The following is a 15,142-nucleotide window of genomic DNA, read 5'->3' as shown; positions in this document are numbered from 1 at the left end:
AAAAATTATTTTAAAAAATTACTTTTTGTTCTAACATTGAATCTACATTAAACATTAGTTCTTCCAGGAGATATAGCTTTTATCACCAGATTCCAAGCAGAAACCAATGCTAATAATATGATGGTTGACAATCTGTTAGTCAATCAATTGCTCTGGTCTCTCTGACCAAACCCTGTAATTATGATGAGTATATGGTATAGATTTCCCAACAAATTCCAATTTTGGAATCCTTCCTATTGTTCTCAGAAATATACCTATGTTTGCCAAACATGTAAGTTGTATATGCCTTTTCTTTTTAGTTCAGAAAATATGACAACTGTCTCAAAAAAAAGTTTGCATGCCAAAATATGATCTAAAAACACTTTCAAAGCTGTGCTTATCTCATGGAAATTAGGATAATTCCAAGAAGATATGATTAATAACACCAAGGAATAAGAATTAAAATAGTAATTTAGTCAAGGTAGTTAATGAGAGTGAAAGTTCATATAGGAGACAAACTGTAAATATAATTATTACAAGGGGGCTAGATAAAGGCTATTCTATTTGAACAGAAAGTGTGAAGGCACACAAAGATGAATTAGCAATTTTTCTGTATCAATGAGAAAGCAGATTAGCATGTTAACCTTATCTAAGAGGGATCTGATTGAAGGCATGCACACAAAATAATATAATGAGTACAGCACTCACACCGAAAATATTAGTGAAATGCCTAAATAAATTAATGGAGTTTTCAAAAACTCCAAAACTGTTTCAATCATTTTCATTACCAGTAAACATTCACAATTATATTCATTCAGAAATAAATCTGTTCAGTCCCGTTCAATTCAGTTTCAGAGATGGAGTTCTATAAGCCTGTGTATGTCACAATAGGTATAATTTAAGGGGTTCTTTATAATGTTGAACCAAATTATAAAAAAGTTGGAATTTATTTTATAATCACTCTAATTTCCGTGATGTTGTTTCGGTGAATTATGGTGTTGTTTTTAGTCAACTTTATATGTAGTTGTTTTCTTTTTTTCTTTTTGGGCCGCGCCATCCGGCCTGTGGGATCCTAGTTCCCTGACCGGGGATCGAACTCAGGCCCTCAACAGTGAAAGCACAGAGTCCTAACCATTGGACCTCCAGGGAATTCCTGATGGATTTTTATATATACATCTAAATTACTCTCTGACTTTGGTTGGACTCATGAATCTATCAGCATTTGTTTGTCTTCCTGAAAATGGTCGAGTTTCTAAGAGTCAGATTTAACAAATAATGAATCTATTTTCTCAGGTTTATCAGCTTGCAACTGGGGAAATACTGGTAGCCAGAACTGCTAAGTAGCCTGCTCAATAGTCAGGAATCCACACGCGATCATTTATTTAGTTTAAATGCATATGTTGGAATTATTTGGGGGTCTGATTTCTTTCAGGGTTAAGTGTCTTATGAACATTTTATACAAATGTTTTTTTTTTTTTCTGTAAAGTTGCCTGGGTAGTTTGATAAGTATAGGGTCAATATAAACAGCATTCCAAAGAAACCTGACAAATAACATTTTGCAAAATCAAAACATCATAAGCAACAGCCAGCCACACACAGAAATGAGTCCCTGATCAGTGACAGATTTAGAGACTAAAAACTGCACAAGTTCAAAATATCTATTTTGGAATTTTTATGTTTCAGCCAGGGAGATAGATCTATCCCTATACACACACCCCCTTCCTCAAAAGAAACAGAAAAAAGGAAAGAAAAAAATATAATCCAGAGACATGCAAATATTTAATAATATTCCTTGTGCTACAAAAGTCTTATATCTACAATATTCAAAATTCTTAAACAAAAATAATACCCACCTATCACCATTGACATCTTGGAGTTTGTTTTCATTTGGGGGTCACAAGTCACTTACCCCCAAAAAGAAAACTCCATGAGAGGGTAACCTGTGTTCTGGAAACCTTAGAATTCTTAGTTTAAAATTCTATATGCTTCTTATTCAATAGCATACTGTATTTACTTAAGGAGAAGTTATTCCTGGATAATGTTCACATCCAAATTTTTAGGTTGAATGAAAACAAGAGCGAAATAAACTTGGCAATTAGGTGAACAAAGTTTCTGGTTTAAAAATGGCCTCTGTCTAGAAGGCCCGTACAAAGCTCCTCCCAAACCCCTGCTAAAATGAACTATGTAAAGACAGAAAAGATTTCAGTGTCTGACCTCATAAACGAAGACTGACAGACAAGCTAAGGCCTGGGTCCGGAAGGAATTTTCAATAATTGGAAGTCAGGCAGACTTGAGTGTGCTAACCAGCTGGTGGCCTGTGTGTGTCACCTTCTGAAACAGAATATGGGACAGAACGAGAGATGGTGGGAAGATACAAACGTGATTCACACCTGCCCTCCCCGCCGGGCTCAGGCAGAGAAGCAGGCTCCACACTGACCAAGACTCTCTTTCAGTTGTGCTCTTCTCCACTCCCTCCTCAGCCCCATTCATTCTGAATGTTCTTCTAGAACCGGAAACTCCAAGAACTATCTACATTAAAACAGAGAGGGGAACAAGAGAAGCAGGGGCTGGCAAGGCAGTGCTAAATCCTTGGCAGTGCAGAATCACAAGTAAAACACAGCTCAAGGTGGATTGTAATTGTTCATAAAGATATGCTAGGAGCGCTGTACATCCCTTAGTTCTTCAGCTGCAGATCTGAAGACAAGTTTTGCTCAGCAAACCAATGGTGAGCAAAAGGTCAATCAGTAACTCTGAACAATGTATTTGGGTACTTTCTTGTTCATTGGATTATTAATAAAGGTAACACTAATAATTATAAGAGCAGTTACTAAAAACTTACTATGTGACAGGTATTATTCTGGCACTTAGAAAATGTTAATCATTCAATCCTCAAAAAATCCTGTGAGGTGGGTATGATTATCCCCATTTCTCTGATGAGACAACTAAGGCAAAGAGAAATCCAGTTAAAGTAAATTTGCCCAGAGTTATATGGTAGTAAGTGATGAAGCTATGGTTTCAACCTGGGCGTGTCTTGCAGTGTTCCAGAGTGTTCGTTCCATCAAATAGAGTTAAAACCTTCATAGCAGGAACCACTGGATGGAGCCGGAGATGAGATTCATGTTATTTCCTAATATCCTTTGCATGAATATTTTCTGCAGTGGTGTAAGGAGCTAAGGAGATTTTAGGAACCATTCCTCTACTCCTTTTTCGTGAGCTCAGACTAAGTGTTGAGAAAATACAGTTCTGAAGAGCCATAGCATTCAAATCAAAATCCACTGGAGAACTGTCTAAGTCTCCACTTCACTTTATCTTTAATTTTGAGTCTAATGTGGATTTCCTGAAAGTGTTGCCAGTTTATAATATTTTTTTCTTCTGCGCCTTTTGAAAAATGATATGTGTGACTTACCTGAATCTGAGTGAATATGACAGCAAATCCAAAGAGATTGAGATGCTGATACCAAAGCTGCCTGAAAAGCGTCTTCATTTCTTTACTAAAGAGGGAAGGGGTGAAGGAAAAGACGAATGTCCCCTCGACAGTCTCCTTCCCTTTTTCTTTACTTTTCTGTGACTTCTGTTCACTAACTTGCCCCTGGCTCTTAGCATAGATTGCCTGCCCCTTTCCTGTTCCTACTCATGGAAGTAGGTGCAGCCAATGCTGGTCCCTGAAGCAACAGTCTAGATCCCGAAGGCATCTTAGAAGATGATGTGAGCATTAATCATACTGATCAAAAGCAAACAAAAAGCAACAGGAATACAACATCACAACCAAACAACGGTCCAGGAGCCTGAAACGTCGCTTCTATGTTGTCAGAGCCATCAATCCTAAATTTAAGTAAACTAAGTGATCAGGGAAAAACAGTGAAAGAAGATGAAGAGGAAAAAATAATATACAGACACTAAACTCTGAGTTTTCTGGGCAAAGTGTGAGAAGCAAACATTAATTGACAACTATGTGTGATACTGTCAGGAAGGGTCTGTCATTTTGACATACTGAGGAGACAAAAGTTGAGAAAGTAATGAGTAGGAAGACTGAAGCCAAACTGGACATTTGAGTAAAGCTTTGTACTCCCCCTGCCTTGCGCTTGCAGTGTTCAGTACCTGTGTAGTTTTTGGCCAAGTCCTTTCCTCACCCTCTTCCTTTATAATATGAAAGACTTCTGTAGAATCCTTTAGGGAAAATGGAGAGAACACAGACTAGGTGTATAGAGAAGACCAGACTTACACCCTCGCTCCCTAAATCCCATAGTTTAATAATAATATATATTTTAGGGAGTTGTTGAATGCAGATAATGCATGGAAAGGAACCGGCACATAAGAGGCATTGAGTAAATGTTCATTATTATTATTAGTGGTGATAGTAGTAGTTGCAGTATTAGATGAGCTACCGTGTGTGACAAGCTCTTACAGATACAGAATGTTAACTCTCACAGATTTAGGCAAAGAGGGTCAGAGTGAAAAGGTGGAAGGGATTCAAGAATGTGAAGTTAATTTGGACTAGATATCACTTTATTCCCTTTACTTTTTTTAAAGATCTGTCGGAGTTGATCAGTTAGCAAATTTGAGTAACTCGGTGAATCAGGGTCAACTGTGTCACTGGCCCCCAAGCTTACAGCTAATAAAAAAGTCATAATAATTTTATACACTTGCAGAGGTGCTTTGAAGGAGAAGAGTGGTGTGATAGGTTGTTATAAACATGACTCCTGATAAATCTCGCCTTTTTGTGTCCAGCACCTCTGTAATGGGTGATGGTCGCTCCTTACATCAAGAAGTGGGGTCTATCTTACCACCTGTTTCTCTTGCTTTTTGAGTTGCTTTGCCTGTTCTCACAGGCAGAAATCAAGTTGTGTGAATTCTGAAGCCCAGGTCTTCACAGATTGTGCAGCTTTTGGTCCTTGCTGTCTTGGAACCCGGAAACCACTACAGGGTGAAGAAGTTCAGTCAAGTCCAGTGGAGCCTGAGAGGTCAACTGGAGGAAAACCAAGAAGCCCCAGCTTAGAGCCAAAGTAGCAAAGCCTGTGAGTGATGCCATCTCGGAAACTCCAGCCCAAATCTAGCCATCACATGACTGTAGCCACATGAGTAATCCCAGGAAAGACCAACAGAAGAACTTCTCATGTTGCCAAAGCAGAGAATCATGAGAGACAATAAATAATTTTAAGCCACTCAGTCTTGAGCTGGTGTGTTATACTGCAACAGATATAACTGAAAGAGAAATTGGTTAGCTGGGAGTGAGTTGATGCCATTACAAAAAGCTCAGATATTTGGCATCATCTTTGGCCTCATGTGGCTACAGTCATCTGCTGACCTCTGACACCTGTGAGGCACTGGTTTGGGAGTACCGTGGATCCAGCTGTAAACAAAACAGCCTTCACAGTTAAGATATGATGCACTCTCTCATCGGGAAGCTCTAACTAGAAGGCAGTATAAAATCACTGCTATGGAAGAATCACGAACAAGTCTACGATAACATAAAAGAGAGGAAAGAGGGGTTGTGGGAAACTTCATGAAAGACCAGGCAGTTGAGGGGGACTCAAAGAACAGTCAGGACGGCAACAGACTCAAGATGGGGCTGATGAGCATTCCGGCTGTAGGCGTATCCTGAGCAAAGGCACGGAGGTGAAAACGCACAGGGGAGGTTCTGGAGGTGTGAACCGTCCAGCTTGACAGGTGTCTGATGTGCAGGAGAATAGGCAGACTTGAAGGATCAGGAACTGTCTTGGAGGTAGAGTGCCAGGCTCTGAGGTCAGGCTAGTAGACTGGACTTCCAGGCACGGGAAGAACTAGGAGAGCGTGAGTCAACCTGATGTTATCAATAACACTTGAGGACCCAGCTCCCCAAATGGCTCAGGATCCTGTATGCACAATTATCAAATTTTCCTGGCTTTTCTGGATCCAAGACACTTTCTCTTTTTTATATACATTTATTTATTTTATTTATTATTTTTGGCTGCCTTGGGTCCTCGTTGCTGCACGCAGGCTTCTTCTAGTTGTGGCGAGCGGGGGCTGCTCTTCATCCGGTGCGCGGGCTTCTCGTTGCGGTGGCTTCTCTTGTTGCGGAGCACGGGCTCTAGGCGCGCGGGCTTCAGTAGTTGAGGCTCGCGGGCTCAGTAGTTGTGGCTCGCGGGCTCTAGAGCGCAGGCTCAGTAGTTGTGGCGCACGGGCTTAGTTGCTCCACAGCATGTGGGATCTTCCTAGACCAGGGATCGAACCCGTGCACCCTGCATTGGCAGGTGGATTCTAAACCACTGCGCCCCCAGGGAAGCCCCAAGACACTTTCTGATGTTATATGTACTTCCCTTACACTAGTTTTTAAAACAAAGTATTCTGAAATACACATTTGTTTTTCTCTAAAACAATAGTAAGCGATATAAACAATGCTACAGCTCAGAGAACTGTAGGATATTTTTGTTTGTGCATGTTTATTCTCTGTCCCAAATTAAGGAGATATTTACATGAAGTGAAAAAAACTAAAGGAATGCTTTATAGTCTTAATTATATCAGTACCATTCTCTGACGTAATTGTCTGATTTTTCTTTTACTTAATTGGTTAAATCTACTTGCTGCTCAGAGTGAATCACCATTATTTCTTAATCGAAGTCGCGACCGAATGTCATTTGATGCCCTCCATTTAGTCTCTTTGGACCTCACTTTTATTGTCAGATATTATCCTGTGTGTCCATGTTTCTACTGATAACATTTATATTTAAAAATAAACTAGAACAGAACACTTGATCGCATCACTTCAGTTGAGATATTAGCAAACTAAACATACATAAAGGGTTAGATTCACCAATACAAGGGGCAAACAGTCTCATCGAGGCTTCTCATTGTGATTTCACCAAATACTAGGTTGAACTTAGAAATCAACATGATTACAATAAAAGACAACACATACCCCCTGTGTAATCAGCGGTTTATTATCTAACACATGATTTAAAGTTCTACATTCAGACACCACCATGAACAGGCCTCCCATTGTCCCTCACAACATTGTGTGCTAAAATGCAATATTCCTTTAAAATCTCCAAAAGAAAAGAGGCAAAACACCAGCTCCAGGCCAGACAAGAAGCCTGTGAAACTTCAGACAGTTTTCATCACAGCTGGCCAGGCCTGGGCAGTTTCAGACAAAAGACTTCCGCCTTTATCTGGCCCTTATTTTGATGTCTCATTCAGCTGAAGATAAAAGGAAAGATGTGCTTTGAAATTTAACCATTAGGGTGGCAAAGAAATCCTCATGCAAATGTCACCCATACATGAATTCGAGATGAAGTCCACATTTGTCATTGCGAACTTAGAGCTTATTAGTATTTTTTTTTCCTCCCAAAGCAGTCGGATACAAAACTGTGGATGAAATATGAGTGCTGGATTTAGTCCAGTTGGAATTCTTCAACTTACACATCTTATTTACAAAAAACTCAGACAGAGGAAACGAATATATATGGAAAGACTATGAGAAGGGATAAAATAAAAAATGGAGAATGGGATATTATGATACACTTTAGGTTTAGGTAATGCAGAAGGCTAGGCAGACTCCATATCTGTCTTCGAAAATCTGATCAATTTGTATTATGAAAATGAGCCAGCTTCTTGGAAAGAGCGACGTACAGTTCTAAAGAAGCTTGCACGTTTACAGAAGGTGACTGGCTTGAGAGATATGGACAAGGTGAGGATTTGCTCTCTACATGTCGAGAGAGAAAATTTTGCAAACTGCAAAATATTAATTGGATTCATTTTCAAACTTAGAATAATTGAGCATGTATCTTCCGTGTATAGTTTCTCGTTCTCCTGATGCAGAAGTAATTTTCCAAAGTTGTGATTCCAGAGAGTTTGTGTGGTTTTGTGAGAATTTTATATGTGTTCCTCTATTTTTGCCCTTAAAAACTCCAAAGAAAATGGCTTCTCACTGCCCCCAGTTCTCAACATACAAATCCATAGTTGAATGAAGTGGGTGACTGAGTCTGGAAAGGATGTGAAGAAGTTTGTTTTGGAACAGAAGACTGGACGTTAGGAAAACTCATGATGGTCGTGATAAAATAACTGGAGGACTCTCAAATAAAAGATGAACATTACTTGATCTAAGGCAGAGCTAGGAACAATATGATAATTGCAGTGAAGAAAAATATGTTGCTATAATTTAACGGAGCCAAAAATGAGTGGTATATCTTATAAGGTAGGGAGGCTGGAAGATTATCCTCCCGCATTTATGCCTTCTGAACAGATTTTTGGGATGTAAACTTTGGAGGAGAATTTGGGAATACAAGGATATAATTTCTGCCTTAAGGATTAACAGTTTCTTGGAGGCAAAGTGAATAAAAAGTATCGTCAGTTATGGTGGGTACAGCAGAAAAGCTCATAAATGAGTCATTTAAGTCCGCTCAAGATAAGTATATGTTGAGAAGGCATCTTGGAATTCTTCCAGAGTGTAACAGAGTGGAGTACTTCAGTTGAATTTTGAAGGAAAAGTAGGAGATAGCCCAGGTTGAAAAAATATTCTATGATTATTTTAAAAGGAATTTAATTGTTAGTTCAAATATTATACCAAATGATATTTAAATCCAATCCATTTCTGAATTAAGTGATTTCAGATGTCAATTTAAATTCATGATTTAAAAGTTTTGACCTTATACCACATACAAAAATTAAGTCAAAATGAATCAAAGACTTAAGTGTAGGACTGAAAAAAAAATTGGGGATGTATGAGATATATATGTGTGTATACATGTATATATGTTCATATATATATATATGGCGCAGCTGCTATAGAAAACAGCAGTGGCGATTCCTCTAAAAATTAAAAATGGAATTAGCCTATGATTCAGCAATTCCACTTTTGTAATTTATATACGCAAAAGAACTGAAATTGAAAGCAGGGTCTTGACTAGATACTTGTACACCCATGTCTATTAGTAGCGTTATTCACAATGGCCAAAAGTGGAAACAACTCAAGTTTCCATCAAGGAATAAATGTGTGAAAAAAATGTGGTATCTACGTACAATGGAAGACCATTCGGCTGTAAAGAGGAAGGGAATTTTGACACATTATACAGCATTAATAAACCTGGAGGATATTATACGAAGTGAAATAAATAAGCCAGTCCAAAAAAGGGTGAATCCTGTATTTTTCCACTTATATGATGTACTTAGAATAGTCAAATTCATAAAGACAGCAGAGTGGTGGTTGTGAGGAGATGGGGTGAAGGGAACTGGGCATCCTTATTGTCCAATGGGTACCAAGTTTCAGCATATGGCAAGACACCAAGGGTCCCGGGTACGGATGGTGGTGGTGGTTACACAGCAATGTGAATGAACTTGGTGCCACTGAGCTGTATATTTTTAAATGGTTAATATGGTAAATGTTGTTATGTGCATTATACTACAATTTTTAAAAACTTTAAAGAAACGTCTATAGTTAAAATATAATGTATTAAGGTGCTTTCCAACTTTTGAGAAGTTTTTTTTTTTTTCTCTTTTTTTTGAATTAGTGAAAAAAATGTACTGGGAAGTAAGTAAGGGGTAATCATTCTACAGGATAATCTACAGCTAAAATCTACGTTGAAAGGCTTTATATGACTGGTTTTTTCTACTTAGTTTGCCTCCCCAGCTGCATTTTTGTACACAAGAAATTCGTAGTAGTTAACGACAGATTTGTCCTCATAGGACCTTTACTGTTACATTCTTAAATCCTCATAGTATTTCAATGTGGTTTGGGGAAGAGAAAGGGATCATCTTAACATACATGCTCTGCCTGAGGCTTCAGCGTCCAAGAGGATTCAAGTCCAGTTATGATACTTAATAACACAATTCATTCTTATTATCATAACATTTAGTTTATTGAGTCCTGCCCAAGTGTCAATAACTGTGCTGAGTGCTTTCCATGCACTACCATATTTAAGTTTTTTTCCCTGTGTACTCTAAGAAGAGTATCTTAAAAATATTACACAGCTTCAATACCCTTTTGTCTGACAAAAAAATTGTTTCATATACGTATTTCCTTCCAATGAGGAAAACAGCAACTCTAAACTTCTCATTAGTCTGAAAGACCACTCTAGGTCTACATCATGGCTTAATACGGTTGAGATTCCTTTTAAGGAAATGAATTGTATCTGAATTCAGATGCTTTAGGAATTGATGGGAAAATCTGACTGTGGTTGACAAAGGCAATGAAAAAAACAAAACAAAACACTAGGCATATTTAAGTTTTTATGTAATGGGAGCCTTATTATGGGAAACTTAGCATATGTAAAACCTCAAGCCTGAGACAACAGAAAAATGAGTTAAAAGCATGATGTCTATTTTGAGATTGTTCATGTAAGGAATAAACCTTCAGTTACCCTTTGGAGAACTACAATTTTTTATTGCCTATTGGCTACTCACACATTAAACAATGTCCAAATAAAATATTGAATGGAATAACAAAGGAGAACTTGTTAGTGGCTAGCTGGTTATAATCAGATGAAATTACACTGTTTATTTTCAAGTAATCTAAGACAGAGGGGACAATGGACAAATTATACCAAGCTTGAAATATCCTGTGCAAATAGTACCTGTATCCTGGTGGCAAGAGGAGTTTAACTTTATAACAGCACAGCTTGACTGTCTGAGCATTGAGCGCTATTCTTCTGAAGTCTCCCGAAAGCACTCGACGCCAGTGATCGGTTTGCCTCTGACACACAAAAAACCTGTGACCAGAAAATTAAACAACTTTATTTTACAGGCATAACTGAATTGAAATCAAAAGCCCTCTCCCTGATTTTTTTTAAAAATCAGAAATATCTACCACTCGGAAGATGAGAATGGGTATTTCTTCACTCAGTGTGGCAGGAACGGCTCCTGACCCCGGTTTATAGTGCAGAGTCGTTACTGAGCTCAATGGCAGAGCCAACCACGACATTTGTCGATTCCCTTTGCATCTAAGTAGAGTCACCCAGCTCTTTCTCGCCAAGGAAATGCGAGCAAAAGTGGTGTAAGTCACCCTGGGGCTGAAGTTTTTAAGAAGTGGGAGTGCATTCTTTTTTTTTTTTTCTTTCCCTATTTCGTGGCTGAATGTTGATGCCCCGAAATAGCTTTGTAAACTACGTTTTGAAAATGGTAGAGCTTCTCTCCATCTGGGTCCATGAATGGCTGGGACCAAAGGCACCTCCCAAACCTAAGCCCGCCCCTCTCCACTGCTGACTGGACTTTCCACTAGCACGTATTAATCTTCTCATGTGTTATGATCCTTAGCAACTAGCGTTGGGCTAAATGGTATTCTCACCCCTACATCAAATCCAAAGTCTAGATCTTATTGCTCTGATGTGTATGAAATCTGCCCATTTTTTCCGTGTGCACTAATGAGACTGTAGTATAAACCACCATGATTTTCAAACAAGTAGAGATTAAGGATATCTTATGAATCTCGCTGCTTTCTACTTTTTTATTCTCTCTGGTCCATTCTAAACACTGTTTCCATGGTAAACATTAAAAATGAGAATCTGTGATTCCCTGGTGGCGCAGTGGTGGAGAGTCCGCCTGCCGATGCAGGGGACGCGGGTTCGTGCCCCGGTCCGGGAAGATCCCACGTGCCGCAGAGCGGCTGGGCCCGTGAGCCGTGGCCGCTGCGCCTGCGCGTCCGGAGCCTGTGCTCCGCAACGGGAGAGGCCACAACGGTGAGAGGCCCGCGTACAGAAAAAAAAAAAAAAAAAAAGCAACGATAAAAATGAGAATCTATCTCATGCCCCTGTTCAAAGTCTTCCGAGGCCTCTTGTACTAAAATTATATATTTTTGAAAAATTTACATCAGCCTAAAAATCTTTGAATCACTTGGCTCCAGCCTGCCTCTCTCAGCGCAACTCCCCAGACCCCTCCACTCCTCCACCTCCAAGCTCTGTCTCTATTCCCACTGCTTTCTTGCTGGAATGGGCCAAGCCTATTCATTCGCTGCAAATTGTCATTGCTGTTGCATTTCTTGGAACACTGGGCTCCGAGATCTTCTCATGGCTGGTTCATTTTTACCCTCCTTAGAAAAGCCTTCTCTTACAATTCTATCCTCAGTGAGTCTCCCTCATCTGTCCTCTAGTATATTATTTTATTTGTGTCACTTATAGTTCTTTCCACGCTCTGTAGTTATCTTCCCTGTTGCTAAGTTGATGTTTGGTGTCCCCAGATAAACTATAAATTCAACGTGTCTGTGGATACCGGTCTAGGAGTTGACACTGAGCCTGTTCATACACAGATAACTAATGCTTTTTTTTTTTTTTGCGGTACGCGGGCCTCTCACTGTTGTGGCCTCTCCCGTTGCGGAGCACAGGCTCCGGACACGCAGGCTCAGCGGCCACGGCTCACGGGCCCAGCCACCCCACGGCACGTGGGATCTTCCCGGACCGGGGCACGAACCTGCGTCCCCTGCATCGGCAGGCGGACTCTCAACCACTGCGCCACCAGGGAAGCCCTAATGCATATTTTTTTTTAAGAATTGTTGAATGGCTATTCATTTTATTTTGTGTGATTTCTCCCTTATGGATAAGAAATCGATTCTAGTTACTGATATGCAGATAAAAACTATGAAATTTTATGGAATCTCTTTTGAGTCTTTAGAATTCTGTGTCTAATTAGGATTGTTTGAAACCATAAAGATGACCCTGTCTAAACATGTTTAAATCTTTTATAATTCCTTTTTTTTTTTTTTTGAGAGTGCATTCTTGGTCTCATGAAGCATAGCAAGCCAGTCTGTTTTGTGATAAATACCCAACAGTTGCAGAATTAACCCCAGCAGTACTTCATTTCATCACCCTTTGGTTCAGCCCTCAGCAGACTCTTGATACTACCATCTCTAAGAAGTAAAGAGTAAAGACTTTTTTTTTGTCTAATGACAACAAAGTTATGATTAAGTTAAATATATATATATACATATATGCATATATACGTATGCTAAGCTTCACTGTATTTTTAATGGAGACACTATTGAAAACTAGAACCTGTATGTGAAAAAGAAATGAATGAGTATTCTTATCATAAGAATCATGGTACGGTCCCTTTTCTCCATCCTGCTATACATACCAGTCTGTTCTAAAAACCCGTGTGTTCTACTAACGAAGCCTCTTCAGATCATCGCTTTGAGAAATGTCACCCTCGTTTACTCATTCTTGAAAAATCTCAGTGGTCTTAATCCAAAACTCTATGGAAACACTCTTTTTGAAAAGGACACCAAAAGGCTCTTTCGGAGGTGAGCAATCAACAGTGACCTCAGGAAAATGTCAAGGTCTATTTTTAAATTTAAATATCAGCGAGTCTTCCTTAATTGTGAAGTTTACCTTCGCGATCACTTCTTGTCTGCTTCCGCCTCAAAAGCAGGATCCAGATCCTACCCAGTGAAGTTGGTAATAACTTAATTTAAACCAAGTTCTAGGAACTGTGACGTCTGGTGTGCAGGGGAGAGGGCTGTCTACCATTTTGCTATGGATTCTGATAATCTACACCAGATATATATACATATATGTGTGTGTGTATATATCTATACCTATATCTATAGATCTATCTATATATGGTTCTGGAATAACCCTCACTATAAAAATTCTAGTCTACAAAACCAGCAGAAAGCTTGTCAAAATAAATCTTAACTTCTGACCGTGGTAGAAGACCTACTACGAGGTATTAACAGAGTCAGAACCGTCAATCACGGCCTGGTCTCAATGTTTGTGTTATGAATTCCAACTCTGGTGGCATGAACTTGGGATAAAAACCATTGTAGGCTGCGTGAGTCCAAAAAATACAAACCCAGAGTGAAATGTATTTGGGGCTGAAATGACGTTACCGATGTCTCAGATGGGTTTTCTTTCTTCCCCTCCCCCGCTCACCTCCCCTTTTGAAAGGTGATGCTTTTATTAGATTATTTCCACTGCCAAAAGACACAGCTACTGTCTGGCTGAATTTGCTGGTTTTCTCTTGAATTAAAATAAATAAATAAAAGAAAAAAAATCTAAATCTTTTAAACAAAACAAGTGGGAATGTTTTCTTTCTCCCCCCAGCCCCCTTCCAAGTCTGGGTCCCGTAATACATGATACATACTTGCGTCGTCTGCACACACAATGTGCATATAATGACAGGAGGGGCTTCTTAAAATCAACAAGTATTGCCTACGGGTATATAGATGAATGGGAAATAGCACTTCGCTACAACACGAGAGTCAGCAGCTAGACTTGACTGACAGCTGCTTAACGCTCACCTCTGCGGTAGACAGGCTCCTAGCCTATCTGAATCGTTCCGCTTCATCATTCACTGTCCGGATCCTTGAAAACGCAGTTGTTTCTTGGTACTCAGTGAGAATTTAGACAACATCGCTCATTTCTCTTACTTTAAAGGTAGAGAAAGCAAAGACTTGAGCCATTAAATCACCATATTCAAAACCCTACAGCTAATTAAGGGCCTTGCTAGGAATCTCCGTATTTGCATATTAAACACAGCGCGTCAAAGACACTGTCAGCACTTTACTGACCTAGCCACGGGGTCACTTAAGGTCATCCTAGCCCTTCCTTTTAAATAAAACTGAGAGGAAAGACAGTTTACACTCAGGGGCAAACCTCTTCTAACTAAGTCTGCAGATTCTTAGGGAGGGCAGAGGAGTGGAGGGTGGGTGGTCCTCATGTTTTTCCTATTGTCTTGGCCTTGTCTTTGCTAATTTCCTGGGATTTCTTGAAATGTACCTTTTGCACTAATATCTTCTCTCTGCTTTGCACGGATTCCTACATTTGTCCTTGACTTTCCACCACTGAAAGTGAACTTTGCATTGAATTTCAGTTTATGTTGCATTGTAACTTTTTTATTATTTGTGTGAAAAATGGTTAGTATTTGGGGCCTACCATGTGCCAGGTACACACACAGGCACTTGCCAGAAGGTTTATCTAATCTTTAAAATGTCTCTGTGATTAGGTGACTGCTGGGATGGCAGAGCTGAAAAATAAACCTGGGTTTCATCAGTTCCAAAGACAGTTCTCTCTCCACTAAGCTACGTTGCTTCCTGTATTTTAAAGGGCTCTTGTTTGTGAAGCAGGAATTATGTCATTAACCCACCCGGTAAGGCACAATCTTCCAGCTCTGGGACTCATTGGCACTAATCTTCCTCCCTCTTATGACCAAGGAGAATGGTCTGCCCAGGCCCAAGGTGCCCTCTGTGTCCTGGAATAGATTC

This window comes from Kogia breviceps, chromosome 19 (assembly GCF_026419965.1).
Source record: "Kogia breviceps isolate mKogBre1 chromosome 19, mKogBre1 haplotype 1, whole genome shotgun sequence".
Taxonomy (NCBI): domain Eukaryota; kingdom Metazoa; phylum Chordata; class Mammalia; order Artiodactyla; family Physeteridae; genus Kogia; species Kogia breviceps.
The sequence above is the reverse complement of the archived record's forward strand: the minus strand, read 5'-3'. Positions refer to the sequence as shown.